We start from the raw sequence: 19,189 nt of genomic DNA on the forward strand, positions 1-19,189 counted from the left end.
TTGGTTACAGCGACAGCCCACAGGATAGTAAGTAGCACGACTTGCCTCGTTTGGTGAATAGAGACGTTTTTCAAATAAATGGTGGAGATACGTCATCTTACTTGCTAAAGCTAACATCACCTTACAGCTAACAGTTGGATATATTTTTTTTTAAATCGTTGAATAAAAAATCTAACACTAATGGTGTCTTTTGTTGTAATTTTCTCTTGAATGTTCCAGTGTTTTGAAATATTAGTTTAATAAGTAAAACTCTAGATGGGAAAATATTTTAACTCTCACAAGAGTTCAGTTTTAACTCCTGAACAGACTTAAAAGATCAACTCCCAGAAGAGAGTAACTTTTACTCTGCCATAGAGTGTATTCGATGGGCACACATGTACACTCAAAATGAGTGCATTTCAACTCACAGGGAGTTCAATTCCAAAAAAACTGTGTGGTGCCCCACAAGCCATTGATGCCAGAGGATGGTACAGAGCAGTCAATGCCCCACTATAGACCAGATAACCTCTATAATGAACAGCTAATAGAATCCAAGGGTGGGTATTCCCATCTTTCTGATATGGCTGTGTATATATTCACTGCATATGTATATGTATCCATTACCAAAGAATAGACCCATCAGTTTGTACAGAAGTCCCTGTATATATATATACAGGGACCTCTGTACAAACTGGTGGGGCTATTCTTTGGTAATGGAAGTTTCGGCCCACCGGCAGTCCATTAGGCTGTGTAAGGGGTTAACACAAAATATGGAACAACTGCCAGATTCAAAGTATGTCTAAACATGAAAATAGGACTTATTGTTATTGTTATTATTATTATTATTATTAATACTATTATTATTATTAATACTATTATTGCATACTGTACCAATGCAATACATATAAGACCATACATTTGTCTCTGTTAGGTACAAATACAAGCGTGTGTGTGTGTGTGTGTGTGTGTGATCCTAAGCTGGTTGCTTACAGAGGGCGGTAATTAGTTACTGTAATTACAGTGATGACATTGGCTTAATTGTTTTTGAACACATGTGCCTTCAAGCTGCAAACCCTTCTCTGAAGGAAAGAGGGATTTGTGTGTGTGTGTTTTCTTACAAAGTAGCCACTGTGTGAGCAGGAGAAGATGTTTTAAGTTAGTATATTTGATTTGCACTAATTGCCAGCCACACACACACACACACACACACACACACACACAGTCATACCGAGCTGCCTCGGATTAAAGACATCAAAACTGAGGCCCAGGAATTAAATCGGGTCGAATGTTTTTTTACTCAGTGCAACAGAGTTCAAAGCTGTTCTGCAGGAACACGAGAACAAGTGGGTCTGTGGTTTTCCTAAGGAGAGAAAACCTAACATCATTTAACCTTTACGATGCTTTACACAACTCGTATTGATTCACTCGGAGTTTATCAGCCGTCAGATCAGAGGCTGGAAGCTCTTTTGCTGCTTCAGTTGAGCTTTAATTGAACGATTCACTGAAGACAAAGAGATGCATGCAAACACATCCAGCTTTTATGGTGTCGGAGAAAACAAGTTATACACACGCTGAAGGGTGTACTCACACACAGAGACACATATGGACACAAGTATTGGGATGCCTGCTCATTCAATTTTGGTGGGCTTCATACCCTTCTAGCCATTAACCCTGGCATTAGGGAATAGGTATATATTTGTCTGCTCCAGCAACTTAAAGTAGCCAAATGCATTCGTTAGAAGGGGTGTCCACAAACATTTGGTCATATAGTGTACATGCACATCCGTATACACTCAAATGCATGTACATTACATATGGTAACACTTTGATTATTTGGCGCTGAACACGTGCCTTTCTTGACAATTCACCGCCAAGCTAGCAATGAACGTCTGACTGTTGACGTCTGCCTAGGATGTTTTCAGTCAGTGGCGCACCTGTGCTTTCTGTTGCCAAGATAGCAATTTAGCCAGAAATGTACCTGAACACACCTCATTTCGAGACCACCACGCTCATAGGCGTAGATATTTTCGCAAGCACCGTTGCTACTTAAGCGATGCAGGAGGAAGGCGTGAAAATAGACTGTTGGCGGGGTGTAAGATAGCAACGAGCATAGGGCATTAACGAGAAAGGCATTACAGTATTATGGCCATTTTTACATAGTCCCACTTTTTCACATACTCAAAAGTAATTGGACAAACTATATAAAATAATTCTAAACATAAGAAATATTTGAAATCCGTAAGAGCAAATCCTTTGCACTCAAAGACTGTCTGATCACCAAATGCTGCATTTCCTTCCTTGAGATGCTTTGCCAGGTCTTTACTGCAGCCACCTTCAGTTGTTGCTTGTTTGTGGGTCTCGCAGTTGCCACTTTATTAGAACCCCCTACCTTATGTTTCCGCTCACTGGCCACTTTATTAGAAACACCTACCCTGTACTTCTACTCACTGGCCATTTTATTAGAAACACCTAACTCATACTTCCACTCACTGGCCACTTTATTAGAAACACCTACCTTGTGTTTTCCGCTCACTGGCCACTGTATTAGAAACCCCTACCTTGTGTTTCCGCTCACTGGCCACTTTATTAGAAACACCTACCTCATGCTTGTGTTTTAAGAGTGTGTAATCCTTAGAGGTTTGGTTTGGTATTTGGTGTAGAAACTATCTGATTACATTACTTTACTATTACTTTACTATAGTAATCTGTAAACCTCCCCACCTTGGGCAGAGCAGCCCAAGCTAGCTTAAAGGCTTGCACTATTTATAATAAATGAGTGTGTGTGTGTGTGTGTGTGTGTGTGTGTGGCGGCGGCTGAAATTAACCCTAAGCAATATAATACATTTTAAAAATATATGACTAAATTAAAAGGAAAAGGAGCACTGTACACACATACATTCCATTCTATTCACATATACACACACATGTAAATACACCATACACAAACACACACACACACAAACTCTCTGTTGTAGTCTCATTGTGTGGCCTTATCACGCTTTGCCTCTTCCTGACTCCACCAAAGGGGGAACAATTATTTACAGCGTGAGCGAGAAGGGAAAGGTGATTCAGTTTTCCCGCACCGCTGGAACTCCACGACGGCCCGTGATCTTGGGACAAAAAATTGGAAATGTACATTTTAATTAAATCCTTTCTTTTTTATTATTATTATTTTTTTCTTTTTTCTATTTTTTTTTTTTTTTTTTTTTGCAAATAACAACCGACCATTATAAATCATTTTGGTATCACCTAAAAACTATTTTTGCTTTTCTCTCAGTAGTAAAGCGGAGTGAAAGGCCTTTTCAGGTCCAGATAAGTGCTAATAAATTACCCATGTTTCCAGCTTAATGGCCGTCAGCCTGCTGCTGGGAGATATCATTGTGTGTCATGAATATTTTGATGTTGTGATTAGATCGCAAAAGAGCTGTGAATTCCTAAACAGCTCTGCAGAGGCACCGCTGATCAGAAATGGCTGTTTTTTTTTCTTTACCAAAACAGATTATATTCCTTGCATATCTGGAGATAGGAGGTAATTACTATAACGCTGGGCCTGTATTCCGCCGCTCTCTGTTAGCTTCACAACTTTATAGTATCCTGGTGATCTGGAACAAAATGGGCATTCGCTGACATCCAGGGTAACTTGACAGGTGAGATAATGAGACCATTTCTGATGTGTGGAAGATTTTCATTTCCATGTAGAATCACAGTGAAAGAAAATCTGCTCTCACTGGCCACTTTATAAGAAACCCCTACCTTGGACGTCCACTCCCTGGCCACTTTATTAGAAACCCCTACCTTGTGCTTTCACTTACTGGCCACTTTATTAGAAACCCCTACCTTGTGCTTTCACTCACTGGCCACTTTATTAGAAACCCCTACCTTGTGCTTCCACTCACTGGCCACTTTCTTAGAAACCCCTACCTGGGGTTTACACTCACTGGCCACTTTATTAGAAACCCCTACCTTGTGTTTCCACTCACTGGCCACTTTATTAGAAACCCCTACCTTGGACGTCCACTCCCTGGCCACTTTATTAGAAACCCCTACCTTGTGTTTTCACTCACTGGCCACTTTATTAGAAACCCCTACCTTGTGTTTCCACGCACTGGCCACTTTATTAGAAACATTTACCTTGTGCTTCCACTCACTGGCCACTTTATTAGAAACACTCACTGGCCACTCACTGGCCACTTTATTAGAAACCTTGTGCTTCCACTCACTGGCCACTTTATTAGAAACCTTATGCTTCCACTCACTGGCCACTTTATTAGAAACCTTATGCTTCCACTCACTGGCCACTTTATTAGAAACCCCTCCCTTGTGCTTTCACTCACTGGCCACTTTATTAGAAACCCCTATCTTGTGCTTCCACTCACTGGCCACTTTCTTAGAAACCCCTACCTGGGGTTTACACTCACTGGCCACTTTATTAGAAACCCCTACCTTGGACGTCCACTCACTGGCCACTTTATTAGAAACCCCTACCTTGTGCTTTCACTCACTGGCCACTTTATTAGAAACATCTACCTTGTGCTTCCACTCACTGGCCACTTTATTAAAAACATCTACCTTGTGCTTCCACTCACTGGCCACTTTATTAGAAACCCCTCCCTTGTGCTTTCACTCACTGGCCACTTTATTAGAAACATCTACCTTGTGCTTCCACTCACTGGCCACTTTATTAGAAACCCCTCCCTTGTGCTTTCACTCACTGGCCACTTTATTAGAAACCCCTATCTTGTGCTTCCACTCACTGGCCACTTTCTTAGAAACCCCTACCTGGGGTTTACACTCACTGGCCACTTTATTAGAAACCCCTACCTTGGACGTCCACTCACTGGCCACTTTATTAGAAACCCCTACCTTGTGCTTTCACTCACTGGCCACTTTATTAGAAACATCTACCTTGTGCTTCCACTCACTGGCCACTTTATTAAAAACATCTACCTTGTGCTTCCACTCACTGGCCACTTTATTAGAAACCCCTCCCTTGTGCTTTCACTCACTGGCCACTTTATTAGAAACATCTACCTTGTGCTTCCACTCACTGGCCACTTTATTAGAAACCCCTCCCTTGTGCTTTCACTCACTGGCCACTTTATTAGAAACCCCTCCCTTGTGCTTTCACTCACTGGCCACTTTATTAGAAACATCTACCTTGTGCTTCCACTCACTGGCCACTTTATTAGAAACCCCTCCCTTGTGCTTTCACTCACTGGCCACTTTATTAGAAACATCTACCTTGTGCTTCCACTCACTGGCCACTTTATTAGAAACCCCTCCCTTGTGCTTTCACTCACTGGCCACTTTATTAGAAACATCTACCTTGTGCTTCCACTCACTGGCCACTTTATTAGAAACCCCTACTTTGTGCTTTCACTCACTGGCCACTTTATTAGAAACACCTACCTTGTGCTTCCACTCACTGGCCACTTTATTAGAAACCCCTCCCTTGTGTTTTCACTCACTGGCCACTTTATTAGAAACCCCTACCTGGGGTTCCACTCACTGGCCACTTTATTGGAAACACCTACCTGGGGTTCCACTCACTGGCCACTTTATTAGAAACCCCTACCTGGGGTTCCACTCACTGGCCACTTTATTAGAAACCCCTACCTCAAGCTTCCACTCACTGGTCACTTTATTAGAAACATCTACCTGGGGTTTTACTGGCTAGCCACTTTATTAGAAACCCCTACCTTGTGTTTCCACTCACTGGCCACTTTATTAGAAACCCCTACCTTGTGCTTCCACTCACTGGTTACTTTATTGCTTTCACTCACTGACTTAGGACTTTTGCAACCTATCGTCCCCAGGCTCTCAGCACCGGTGTCCCACAAGACTTCGTGTTTGGCTCCCGTGTCTATGCCCTTTCCACCTTCTGGCTGACCCCACACATACCAGAAGTGCCACAAGCATGGGTGGTGGGACATCTCGAGAAATGATAAGACAGACAACAAGGATGTTCTTTTTGGTGTTCAAAGATCAATCTCGTCCTGAACTTCAGAAAATGTATTGTAGACCCTCATTCACTAGACATCAACGTAGACAGTGTCAATACGCACATTGCTGAAGACCTCTCCTGGACCACCAGCACCGACTTCTTGCTATAGTCAAGAAGGCACAGTATCGACTCTACTTCCTGAGGGTCCTCAGAAAAAAACAGACAGAGAGACAGGCAGACAGATAGTTAGATGGACGAACAGACGGCTAAACAGAGAGACAGGCAGGCAGGCAGGCAGATAATCAGACAGACAAATCAACAGATAGGCAGACAGAAAGACAAATTCACAGCTTGGTCAAAAGTATTGGGACACCTGAAATCTAGGGCATTAGAAACGAGTGTATCCTGCTTTTGTTGAAGTAACTGTCTCTACTGTCCAGGAATAATTGGAGGAGCATTGCTGTGAGGATTTGATTGCATTCAGTGACAAGCGTGTTGGTGAGGTCAGGATGTTGGACAGATGGTCACCATCCCAACTCACACAGAGAACGCAGCTCCACTGGCATTAGTCTAGTGTCAATGTGTGTGTGTGTGTGTGCACATCTGTGTCAGCAATGGGTGCAACTTAAAGTAGATGAATGCGTTCATTAGAAAAGGTGTCCACAAATATTTGGACGTATAGTGTAGACAGATAGACGTGGTCCTGTCTTTCCTTTGGACTCTGTTGGTCTCACAGGCCTCGCGAATGGAGACGAGCACAGTTCTTCCTTCAGACCCACACAGCTTCCACTGCAGATCAGGGAGACGTGTGCTCAGAGTTTAGTGTTTAACTTGGTGAAGTTACTTGGTTTAATTGTTAATTAGTTTGGTCCATATGCTTCTCATAAAAAAGCTCCTCTGCAGATCCATATGGCAGTTCCTTTATGAGCAGTTTTGATGAGGCTTATTGTGGAGGAATGTACACAAATGTGCAGCGTTTAGGGGAGTGACTCGGTCAGAGCGGCAGGAAATAACTCCGAAACTCCTAATTGTGCATTTGTGTAGAAGAGATGTGCACAGATGGCTGTCAGAAACAGACGAATCCTTCACAAAGAGAGACAGGAGACGAGTGTCAGTGTGTTTGCTGTCCTGTGTGGTTCGGGATGACGTTGTTGTTGGTTTTTTTTTTTGTTTTTGTTTTTTTTTTAATCCAAAAATCTCACAGAAAGACGACGAATACGAAGAGAGAGTCGCAAAACATCTGGAAAAGCGATCGCAGCACTCCTGAAAGATTGCACACTTGTCAGTCATCAGCTGTAATGGCCTCTCTGGGCTGACAGCCTTTCATCAGTGTGTGTGTGTGTGTGTATCTGTTTATCGCTCCAGCAGCCTGCTGTATGGCAGCTGGGACACACACTCACACTGCGGGGATTATTCGGCACACACACAGTTCATTTACACACCCTCAAACTGTCCATTTTCTGTCCACTTGTCATAAAATGTCAATATTCAGACACAAACAGAGCTTCCACACTTTGTTTCCCGCACTTCATTTACAGCCTCCTACTTTTCAGACACTAGGAAACGTGGGATCTGTTTTTAGGGATTCAGTGCATCGTACTGCCTCTTTAAAAGAGAATTCCATCATAGTCTCAGAATGCTGCATAATTCAATCATCAAGTTGTAAAGAAAGTAAATCAGAGTGGTCTGATGTCAAATGATGTGAGATTCAGTCTAATGAGTCTAATCAGGGTTTTTGTGTTTATTCTGATTCCCGATTCTTATTCTGGTTCTAAGTTCTGATTCTCTTTTCAAAATCTTACTCAGGTTCTAAGTTTTGATTCTGATTCTGATTCTTACTCAGGTTTTAACTTTTCATTCTGATTATGATTCTTACTCAGGTTCTAACTTTTCATTCTGATTATGATTCTTACTCAGGTTCTAAGTTTTGATTCTGATTATGATTCTTACTCAGGTTTTAACTTTTCATTCTGATTATGATTCTTACTCAGGTTCTAACTTTTCATTCTGATTATGATTCTTACTCAGGTTCTAACTTTTCATTCTGATTATGATTCTTACTTAGGTGTTAATTTTTGATTCTGATTTTGATTCTTACTCAGGTTCTAACTTTTGATTCTGATTCTGATTCTTACTCAGGTTCTAACTTTTCATTCTGATTATGATTCTTACTCAGGTTCTAACTTTTGATTCTGATTCTGATTCTTACTCAGGTTCTAACTTTTGATTCTGATTCTGATTCTTACTCAGGTTCTAACTTTTGGTTCTGATTACGATTCTTACTCTGGTTTTAACTTTTCATTCTGATTATGATTCTTACTCAGGTTTTAACTTTTCATTCTGATTATGATTCTTACTCAGGTTTTAACTTTTCATTCTGATTATGATTCTTACTTAGATTCTAACTTTTGATTCAGAGTTTTTTCTTATCAAAACTAAGGAAAACAGCGTCTCAGGCATTACACTGTGTTTTTTAAATTGTAATCATGTAATCATTTTTAAGAGGGAGCTTTTAGAGGCATTCAACTCTTTAGATAGTCTGGTTCCATTCAACACCACCATGAACAATTCTGACTCAGTAAGTTTCTCTAAAACTCGGAAATATGCAAAAACGGAAAAATGGTCACCCACTTATCCAACCTGACCTGCTGGAAAACTGACCGCTGGGGTCCCCTCTATCTGCGTCAGACCAGCTGCCACCCACCAGTCCGACCACCAGGCTCCCCCACCACCCATGCCAGACCAGCGGCACACCCTCCTACCACTGCTACCTGCCTAATGACCATGTTCAAACCTATCTGCCACTATTAATATTACCACTATTAATCATAATTACTCTCATTACTCTCACCATCACTGCCATGACTACGTTAAGTTGATTGTGAGGAAGTCACAATAAGTTGATTGTGAGTGAGTCTTGGTTCCTCCCAAGGTTTCTTTCTCCAGCTCTGAGGGAGCATGTGATGCCACGGTTGTTGCCCACTGAGTGGCAAAAAGACCTTCAGGAGGAGGAGGAGCTGTTGTGTAATTAACTGTACAAATTGTTGTTGTTCCTGGCCACACATGGATGCCTATGGACCACTGGTTCTTTGGTAATTCGGTTGGGTCACTGTCGAGTCCAACTGCCTTTAACTTTGTCTCATAGGCCAATTTCCCAGAATAAACACAGGCCTCATAACGTTTTTCACTCAGTCCGACTAAAGGAGGTGTGTTCCAGGTGGAAGGTGACGTCAACACCTACCCTCATTAGGGAATAACCAAGTAAATTACACTGTCATCTTCTATTAATTGGAAGTTCCTTCCCTTTTTGGGGGGGCATTCACTTCCTCGCCCATAAGAGTCCGGTTACACGGCTGAGTCGACTACGAAACGACAACACGTCCTCCGAGGCCTATTACTCAAATGACTGTCAGAGCCACTGCATCCATTAAAGCCCATTTCGTGCTGTTCTGTGTGAACAGAACAGTCGTATGAAAAGGTTACTGAGTGTAAATGTGTCCCCCGCATCAGTGCACTTTAGCTGTGAGCAGATTCGGCGATATGTGCGCCGTCCTGGCTTTTTAAAATTTTTTATCTTTATCTGTCACTCCTCACAAAAGCATTTCAGAGCGAAGAGAATGTGAACAGTTTGATGATCCGTCTTGTGAAAAGGACTTTTCAGTTTTATCGGGTAACATTGAAAATGTCCTTGTTGATTTGAAAGAGATACATGCTAATATCAGCTTCCTTTTGTCTGTCAGGCGGCCTTTCCTGGGCTCTCTTTCAGAGGATTTTCTGCATGGTTCCTTCTGGTTTCCCCTCTTGCTCTGCTCTTCAGGTGCAGCTGAAAACCAACATAGTGCACATGACGTGTAGAGATACGCTATATGGCAATAGTTAGGTCTGAACAGTAAACAGCACAACACACTCTGTATTGGAATGGGAGAAATGAGAAATAATGAACATCATTACAATGCTGACATCTGGTGGCAAGTCGTGGTAATGACATGGAGGCAATACTAACAAGCTAAAGCACACTTTTGTAGTGTTTACAATATTGAAATACCAAAAACAATGAATTCAATTGTTAATTAAAGTAACCCCAAAAATGCTTGTTGTGAGAATTTCTTGTGATGTCACTCACAACCACCATATTTATGTATCACCCAGCGTCCCTTTGAAATCGAGGGTATTAATAAGGAGTTTGCCCCCCTTTGTTGCCGTAACCGCCTTTCCTTTTCTTTCCTAATATTGCTAAATATTTACTATGAGGAGGATTTGATTGCATTGAGCCCTACAAAAGCATCCACAAGGTGATTATCATTGTTCCAGATAACACACTCCCACTGCTCCACAACCCAATGCTAGGGGGCTTTATACCCCTCTCATCTCACCTTATCATGCACCTCCCGAGCGCCCTAAAACAAAATTGTGAGTAGGCACCAATGGGAGCAATGGGAGCACCACAGAGTGTGGATGAAGTCACTTTCATTAGAGGGTCCGTCTCAATACTTTTGGACACAGGGTGTAACAGTGTACCAGTTCTCGGCCTGTTGTTTTCCGCTACTTGCCCGACCACGGCCCATGCGCTTACTGACAGTCAAGGGTTTAACACCCGTCTGCGTAGCTGATTTGTTTACTTAATCGTCTTGTTTTTTAAACAGATTTAATGACGCTGTGACCCGTCACATCTGTCCCTGTTAAAGGACAGGCGTGTTTGTGTGTTGCGCGCGTGTGTCACCAAGCCCAACAGGCACCAAGCTTAAATGTGGCGACCTTTAACCTCATTACACAAAGAAACAGAGTGGGAAGGCTTTGTGAGAAGCTTCATTTGCATTTCTTTATTTACAGGTTTATTCATTTCCACAGCTGCTCTTCTGGCCCTGCTTCTGTTCTGCTGTTGTTTGCTTAGCTGGCGTTTTTTCTTTATTCTTTTTTTTTTTTAACACCAACAAACTGTTGCTGTGTTCCACATTACTGTTACTACTAATGTACAGTTATGTTGACTTGCATTATCACATGTTCACATTTTCTTTGCGTATTTAAATGATCACATTTTTGCTTTGTGTATAAAATAAGAATCTGTTCAGTGTTATAATGTACAAAAAAATTATTTGTAATTACATTTAATTACATTATCACATAATGCAAAAAATGATTATGTATATTTCATTACATCTTCTCACATTTTTACTTTTCGTTCAACATGCTTAATATATGTAACTAATCAAATTATTTATCTATGTATTTCGAAATAGCTTAGACTTTGTGTATTTAATGTATTATTTGGTTCATTTATTTAATTATTTATTTAGTTTAGCAGTTCTTGATGCTTTCTGTCATTTCTGTCTTAAAGGGTACTGTAATGTATGAAAAAAAAAGTTAACTGCATTTAATTACATTTAATTACATTATCACATTTGTAATTTTCTTTCAAGACAGTGTATATTTTGCGTATTGAATTAATGAATTGGTTTATTTATGTATTTATTTATTTCAGTAGTTCTTGATGCGTTCAGTCAATTCCATTTAAGAATACTATAATGTATAAAGAAATAACATTTAATTATAGTTAATTACATTATCACATTTAATCTAATAGAGTACTATAATGTACAAAACAAATAATACATATATTTTTGTTTGTTATTATTATTAGAATTAACAATAATAATTAAAATAATTGTTTAATATTAATCTGTATATTTAGCTTACATTAAGTCAAACATAGTACTATGAGTACTATAATGTATGAAAAATAATATGTAATTATATTTAATTACATAATCACATAATGCACAGTATCACACAATGCAAAAATATTGATTAATATTTCATTACATTTTATCCTATTTTTATCCTAGTTTAACTTCAACACAGTTCATGCTTTGTAGACATAATTCATCTATGTATTCTAGCAGTTTTTGATGCATTCAGTCAGTTCAGTCAAATAGAGTACTATAATTTTACAAAAAATGGAATTATATTTAATAATATTTTCACATTTCTTAAAAGCTACTTTATGTTTTATGTATATTATTTATTTATTTTAGCTGTTCTTATGGCATTGAATTAATTCAGTCGAGTAGAGCACTTTAAGAATATTTATGCTTACTGACAGTATCAAATTTTTTGTTTTTTTGCAAGCTACAATAACTTTCAAAGCTCGTTTGCTTTACTTTTATTGCAGTACTACATCTACTTAATACTCCATTACTACTTAATTACTTCATTCATCTCGGCTGAAACCTGACCCAGACAAGCACTCTAATCTCGGTGGCTCCACTGTAAGCTATGCTAGAGATAGGGATGCAGTAGTGCACTGCTTCTCCAACTGCTTTGAATACTGAAGATAAACTTCCTGATTCTAGCTGGTCATCAGACATCAGATCACTGTGCATGATGGAAAACATGATATTCAAAGCAAGCAATCAGAGCCCTCAAAGAGGAGCGTTTGACTCATTTCAGCGGCTGAACGTCCAATCTCTGGACCACTTCCAGCATTGGGGGAAACAACTGAGTTCTCTTGTCTTTTAGCTCTTAACACATGGTTTAACAACACCTACATTCTACATGGACTTCATGGGTGGTTTTTTCAGCCCCCCATTGGTGGCCTGTGGCTCTTCGCAGCCAAAACACTTCTCGCACCAGGACATGATTAACTTTGCCCTTCAACTATCATGCAATCGGCAGGAAGATTGGAAATAAATGGAAATAAAATGGCGTCACTATTTTATCTTCTGTTAATAATATGTAATATATAATTAAACATAATTCCATATTATTTTATATATATTCATACATTATAGTACTCTGTTTGACTGAATTAACTCAATGCAAGCTAAATAAACAGATTAATATTAAACAATTATTATTGGTATTATTATTAACAATAAACAAAAATATATGTATTATTTGTTTTGTACATTGTAGTACTCTACTCTCTACTATTAGATGAAATGTAATAATGTAATTAAATAGAATTCAATGTTATTTCTTCATACAAAAAAAACTATATGTAGGTCCATAAGTATTTGGACAGAGACACCGTTTTTGGTCATTTTGCCCCCTGAACATCACTTCGGTGGGTTTAAAATGAGGTGTAGACTTTCAGCTTTAATTCAGAGGGTTCAACAACATTACTGTGTTACCGTTTAGGAATTGCACCCTTCATTATGATTATCACAAGCTAGAAAGTAATTAATTCATTTTGTAATTCATTCATTTCATGGCCAGGTGTGGCCTGTTCCCTTGTTTTGTTTTTCATGACCAAGTAGAGATAAAGGCTCTGGAGTGTATTCAAAGTTTCAAATTTGCATTTGGCAGCTGTTCATGGGAATGTTAGGAAATTATAGTAGTGGCCAAATCCAGAAGGAATGCACTGAAGTGCTTATCAGAACCAAAAGACCTGGACGACAGCAGAAGTCAACAACAGTAGATGATCGAAGAAGTCGTTCTTTGTGAAGAAACAGCTCTTCACAGCATGTAATAAAAGTCCAGAGGACTTTGAAAGAGGTAGTCGTATCATAATCGAAGTCTACACCTTCATTAATGTAAATATTAAAGATTTACCTTAAACCACTGGTAACACTCCTGAACAGAAAGAGCAGATTGGACTGATAGAAAACATAAAAAAGCCTGACCAGTTCTGGAAAAAACTCTTTGGACAGATAAAACCATGATCAACTATAATACAGTATGGAGAAGGTTTATGATCCAAGGCAATACCACATCATCTATTAAACATGGTGGAGGCACAGTTATGGCTGGGTCACTGGTGTTAATTGCTGATGTGACTGCTGATAGAAGTAGCAGGTTGAAGTCTGCACTAAAAGCCTTCGCAAGAAGGGAAACGACCTAAAAACATTCAAAAGCCATAAAGGAGTTTTGGCAAACCTTTCGAATTAAAGCCATGATCTTAATTTCTTCCTTTCATATCCACTGAGGTGGTGTAGCGCATGTGGTTGGTGGTGTGGCGCAACAGATAACACCACTACCTGCTACTGAGCTACCACACCATGTGGGAGACTGGGGTTCGATTCCCGGTCTGGGTGACTATGCTGCGCTACACCAATAAGAGTCCTTGGGCAAGACTCCTAACACTGCATTGGCCCACCTCTGTAATACGAGTAACCTTGTAAGTCGCTCTGGATAAGAGCGTCAGCTAAATGCCATAAATGTAAATGTAAATGTGTAGACAGGCAAAATGAAAATTGTGTCACTGTCCAAATACTTATGGACCTGGCTGTAAGTCACTGACCATCACAAATACAACCCTAAATTCTTCTCTCTGCAACCGTTCACCGCTCACCGCTCACCGCAAGCAACATTAGGACTCAGACTATCGGAGAATCGGACTAATGAGTATTGCCCACCCATAGACGTCCCATTTTTGTCATGTTTGCCTTAATCTCAAGGTATCAAGTCAAGTGGGGTTTTATTGTCATTTCAGCTACATACAGAGTACACAGTGAAACGAAACAACGTTCCTCCAGGACCATGGTGCAACATAGAGACAGTGCATACAAAACACAAGTGCAACACAATACAAGTGCGGACAGACAACACAACACAGCACAGACAGAGAATAATAAACAATTGGCGGTAGTGTGTAAATTATGCAGTGTGTAATAAATATTGAGTCCAGTGAGGTAGTAAAGTTATTAGTGCAAATGCTTTGTGCAAAAATGATTCCCATTTTATCTGGGGTAAATGGTTAGAGAGAGAGAGAGAGAGAGAGAGAGAGAGAGAGAGAGAGAGAGAGCATGTAACAGAAAAGACATCAGTTCAGAAGTTGAGTTGAGAAGTCTGATGGCTTGGGGGAAGAAGCTATTGCAGAGTCTGGTCGTGTTGGACCGGATGCTGCGGTATGTTCTTGCCGTTCAGAGTTTGTCATGAGACCTCATCTAAGGAAGAGTTATCTTGACCACTCCAGTCTTAGTCTTAACTATGGACCAATGTCCAAGCATTCCTTTCCTGGCCAACAGTCTCTGTTAAACTGAGTGATTATCTCCATTCAGACACTTTGAACCATGCATTTCGGTCTGCTGTTCCTGCTGATCACAGCACGGAAAGGGCGCCTACTGAAGTTCCAAATGATCAATCTGGATACTGCTAACCTATCTGCATCGGTTCTGGAGATTGCTGAACCATTTAAAAGACTGGGTTGATCTTTCTACCAGCATTATTTAGACAATAAATACAGTATTTCCTTCCGTCAGTACACTGATGACACACTTGTATGTATGTTTAGCCCGCTAAAGTGTCTAGAGGACATTGAGTCCTGGATGCATCATAATTTCCTGCTGCTAAATAAAGATTCTACTGAGATTGTTGTCTTTGGACATGGCAAACAGAGAGCTGGAGCACTGGCATACTTAGAGTCCTTGTCACTTTTGACAGTGACCTTAGCTTTCTTCTAAGGCTGGGCGATAGGGTAGCGACAGGTTCTCAAAGACTGCTGTTCAGATACAGTCCTGTCTGTTCAGTGTATATCCACTGAATATGGGTCAGTGGTGGCTCAGCGATTAGAGGTCTGGGCTAGGGACAGGGTTGTGGGTTCGATACCCGGGCTCGGCAAGCTGCCACTGCTGGGCCCTTGAGCAAGGCCCTTCACCCTCTCTGCTCCCCGGGCACTGGAGTTGGCTGCCCACTGCTCTCTGTGTGTGTGTGCTCACTGCCCCTAGTTCACGTGTGTGTGTGTGTGTGTGTTCCTCTACTTAAATATCCCTTGAAATTTGTTGAAACTGAACACGCCCTCACCTCTCAAAGACCAGGAGATTTCTCCTTTTTTAATCTATTGTTGTTGTTTTTTTACTGGTTGGTTGGCGGTGCAAGTAGAAAAACCTTTTTTTGGCCTGCTAAAGAACTGTGAACTCTCTGGAAATCTCGTCCCCATGGCAGGCCTTGCATATTTAAGAAGATGCCTTTATGTTTTGTCTTACTTAAAATGAACCAGATGTGGTTTCTTTGCACTTTACTTTAGAAGTAATTTTCTGTTTTAATGTTCTGTCTGTGAAGCACTTATTCTTGGTGTATTAGAGTGTTTCTGCAGGTCTGGCTGGTATAAGAGGGAAGTCCCTGTTTAAATAAATGATATCTCAGAGCTGTTATATAACAGTGACAGTGTCGAGGAGAGATACTCGTCAACTGCAGGGTTCCAGTCAGTTCACAGCAACAGAAACAGAGTGAAGCAGATGGAGCTCAGACTAACTGGTGAGCATCTGTCAGCTTTGACCTTTCACCTCCTGTGAACCAGAACAATGAAAACATTTGACTGGGATGTGGGGGTGGGGGTGTTTCACAGTGTAGGATTTCTCAGTTTAGCTGGAAATCCAATCAGAACAGAACATTCATATAAGACGGTCCTCAGATTTGCGCTTCTGTTATCTGGCTCCAAAATTCATGTTTGTGTTTATCCACCGATAAATTTGTGATACAGTCCCCATACTTTCACTATAGCACAGTTTCTGCTCTTTTAATTGAGTTAGATTGTGATACAGTACCCATACTTTCACTATAGTACAGTTTCTGCTCTTTTAATTGAGTTAGATTGTGGTACAGTCACCATACTTTCTCTATATCTGTCTATACTATAGTGTTGAGTTAGATTGTGATACAGTACCCATACTTTCACTATAGTACAGTTTCTGCTCTTTTAATTGAGTTAGATTGTGGTACAGTACCCATACTTTCACTATAGTACAGTTTCTGCTCTTTTAATTGAGTTAGATTGTGATACAGTATCCATACTTTCACTATAGTACAGTTTCTGCTCTTTTAATTGAGTTAGATTGTGGTACAGTATCCATACTTTCACTATAGTACAGTTTCTGCTCTTTTAATTGAGTTAGATTGTGGTACAGTACCCATACTATCACTATAGTACAGTTTCTGCTCTTTTAATTGAGTTAGATTGTGATACAGTACCCATACTTTCACTATAGTACAGTTTCTGCTCTTTTAATTGAGTTAGATTGTGGTACAGTCCCCATACTTTCACTATAGTACAGTTTCTGCTCTTTTAATTGAGTTAGATTGTGATACAGTATCCATACTTTCACTATAGTACAGTTTCTGCTCTTTTAATTGAGTTAGATTGTGATACAGTATCCACACTTTCACTATAGTACAGTTTCTGCTCTTTTAATTGAGTTAGATTGTGATACAGTATCCACACTTTCACTATAGTACAGTTTCTGCTCTTTTAATTGAGTTAGATTATGGTACAGTATCCATACTTTCACTATAGTACAGTTTCTGCTCTTTTAATTGAGTTAGATTATGGTACAGTATCCATACTTTCACTATAGTACAGTTTCTGCTCTTTTAATTGAGTTAGATTGTGGTACAGTACCCATACTTTTACTATAGTACAGTTTCTGCTCTTTTAATTGAGTTAGATTGTGGTACAGTATCCATACTTTCACTATAGTACAATTTCTGCTCTTTTAATTGAGTTAGATTGTGGTACAGTATCCATACTTTCACTATAGTACAGTTTCTGCTCTTTTAATTGAGTTAGATTGTGGTACAGTCACCATACTTTCTCTATATCTGTCTATACTATAGTGTTGAGTTAGATTGTGATACAGTACCCATACTTTCACTATAGTACAGTTTCTGCTCTTTTAATTGAGTTAGATTGTGGTACAGTACCCATACTTTCACTATAGTACAGTTTCTGCTCTTTTAATTGAGTTAGATTGTGATACAGTACCCATACTTTCACTATAGTACAGTTTCTGCTCTTTTAATTGAGTTAGATTGTGGTACAGTCACCATACTTTCTCTATATCTGTCTATACTATAGTGTTGAGTTAGATTGTGATACAGTACCCATACTTTCACTATAGTACAGTTTCTGCTCTTTTAATTGAGTTAGATTGTGGTACAGTACCCATACTTTCACTATAGTACAGTTTCTGCTCTTTTAATTGAGTTAGATTGTGATACAGTATCCATACTTTCACTATAGTACAGTTTCTGCTCTTTTAATTGAGTTAGATTGTGGTACAGTATCCATACTTTCACTATAGTACAGTTTCTGCTCTTTTAATTGAGTTAGATTGTGGTACAGTACCCATACTTTCACTATAGTACAGTTTCTGCTCTTTTAATTGAGTTAGATTGTGATACAGTACCCATACTTTCACTATAGTACAGTTTCTGCTCTTTTAATTGAGTTAGATTGTGGTACAGTCCCCATACTTTCACTATAGTACAGTTTCTGCTCTTTTAATTGAGTTAGATTGTGATACAGTATCCATACTTTCACTATAGTACAGTTTCTGCTCTTTTAATTGAGTTAGATTGTGATACAGTATCCACACTTTCACTATAGTACAGTTTCTGCTCTTTTAATTGAGTTAGATTGTGATACAGTATCCACACTTTCACTATAGTACAGTTTCTGCTCTTTTAATTGAGTTAGATTATGGTACAGTATCCATACTTTCACTATAGTACAGTTTCTGCTCTTTTAATTGAGTTAGATTATGGTACAGTATCCATACTTTCACTATAGTACAGTTTCTGCTCTTTTAATTGAGTTAGATTGTGGTACAGTACCCATACTTTTACTATAGTACAGTTTCTGCTCTTTTAATTGAGTTAGATTGTGGTACAGTATCCATACTTTCACTATAGTACAATTTCTGCTCTTTTAATTGAGTTAGATTGTGGTACAGTATCCATACTTTCACTATAGTACAGTTTATGCTCTTTTAATTGAGTTAGATTGTGATACAGTACTCATGCTTTAACTATAGTACAGTTTCTGCTCTTTTAATTGAGTTAGATTGTGGTACAGTACCCATACTTTCACTATAGTACAGTTTCTGCTCTTTTAATTGAGTTAGATTGAGGTACAGTCCCCACACTTTCACTATAGTACAGTTTCTGCTCTTTTAATTGAGTTAGATTGTGGTACAGTATCCATACTTTCACTATAGTACAGTTTCTGCTCTTTTAATTGAGTAAGATTGTGGTACAGTATCCATACTTTCACTATAGTACAGTTTCTGCTCTTTTAATTGAGTTAGATTGTGGTACAGTATCCATACTTTCACTATAGTACAGTTTCTGCTCTTTTAATTGAGTAAGATTATGGTACAGTACCCATACTTTCACTATAGTACAGTTTCTGCTCTTTTAATTGAGTTAGATTGTGGTAATAATCAATCAAGTGTATGTGTGGGTCTCTCTCTCTCTCTCTCTCTCTCTCTCTCTCTCTCTCTCTCTCTCTCTCTCTCTCTCTCTCTCTCTCTCTCTCACATACACCCCCCC

Source organism: Salminus brasiliensis, chromosome 3, assembly GCF_030463535.1.
Source record: "Salminus brasiliensis chromosome 3, fSalBra1.hap2, whole genome shotgun sequence".
NCBI lineage: Eukaryota > Metazoa > Chordata > Actinopteri > Characiformes > Bryconidae > Salminus > Salminus brasiliensis.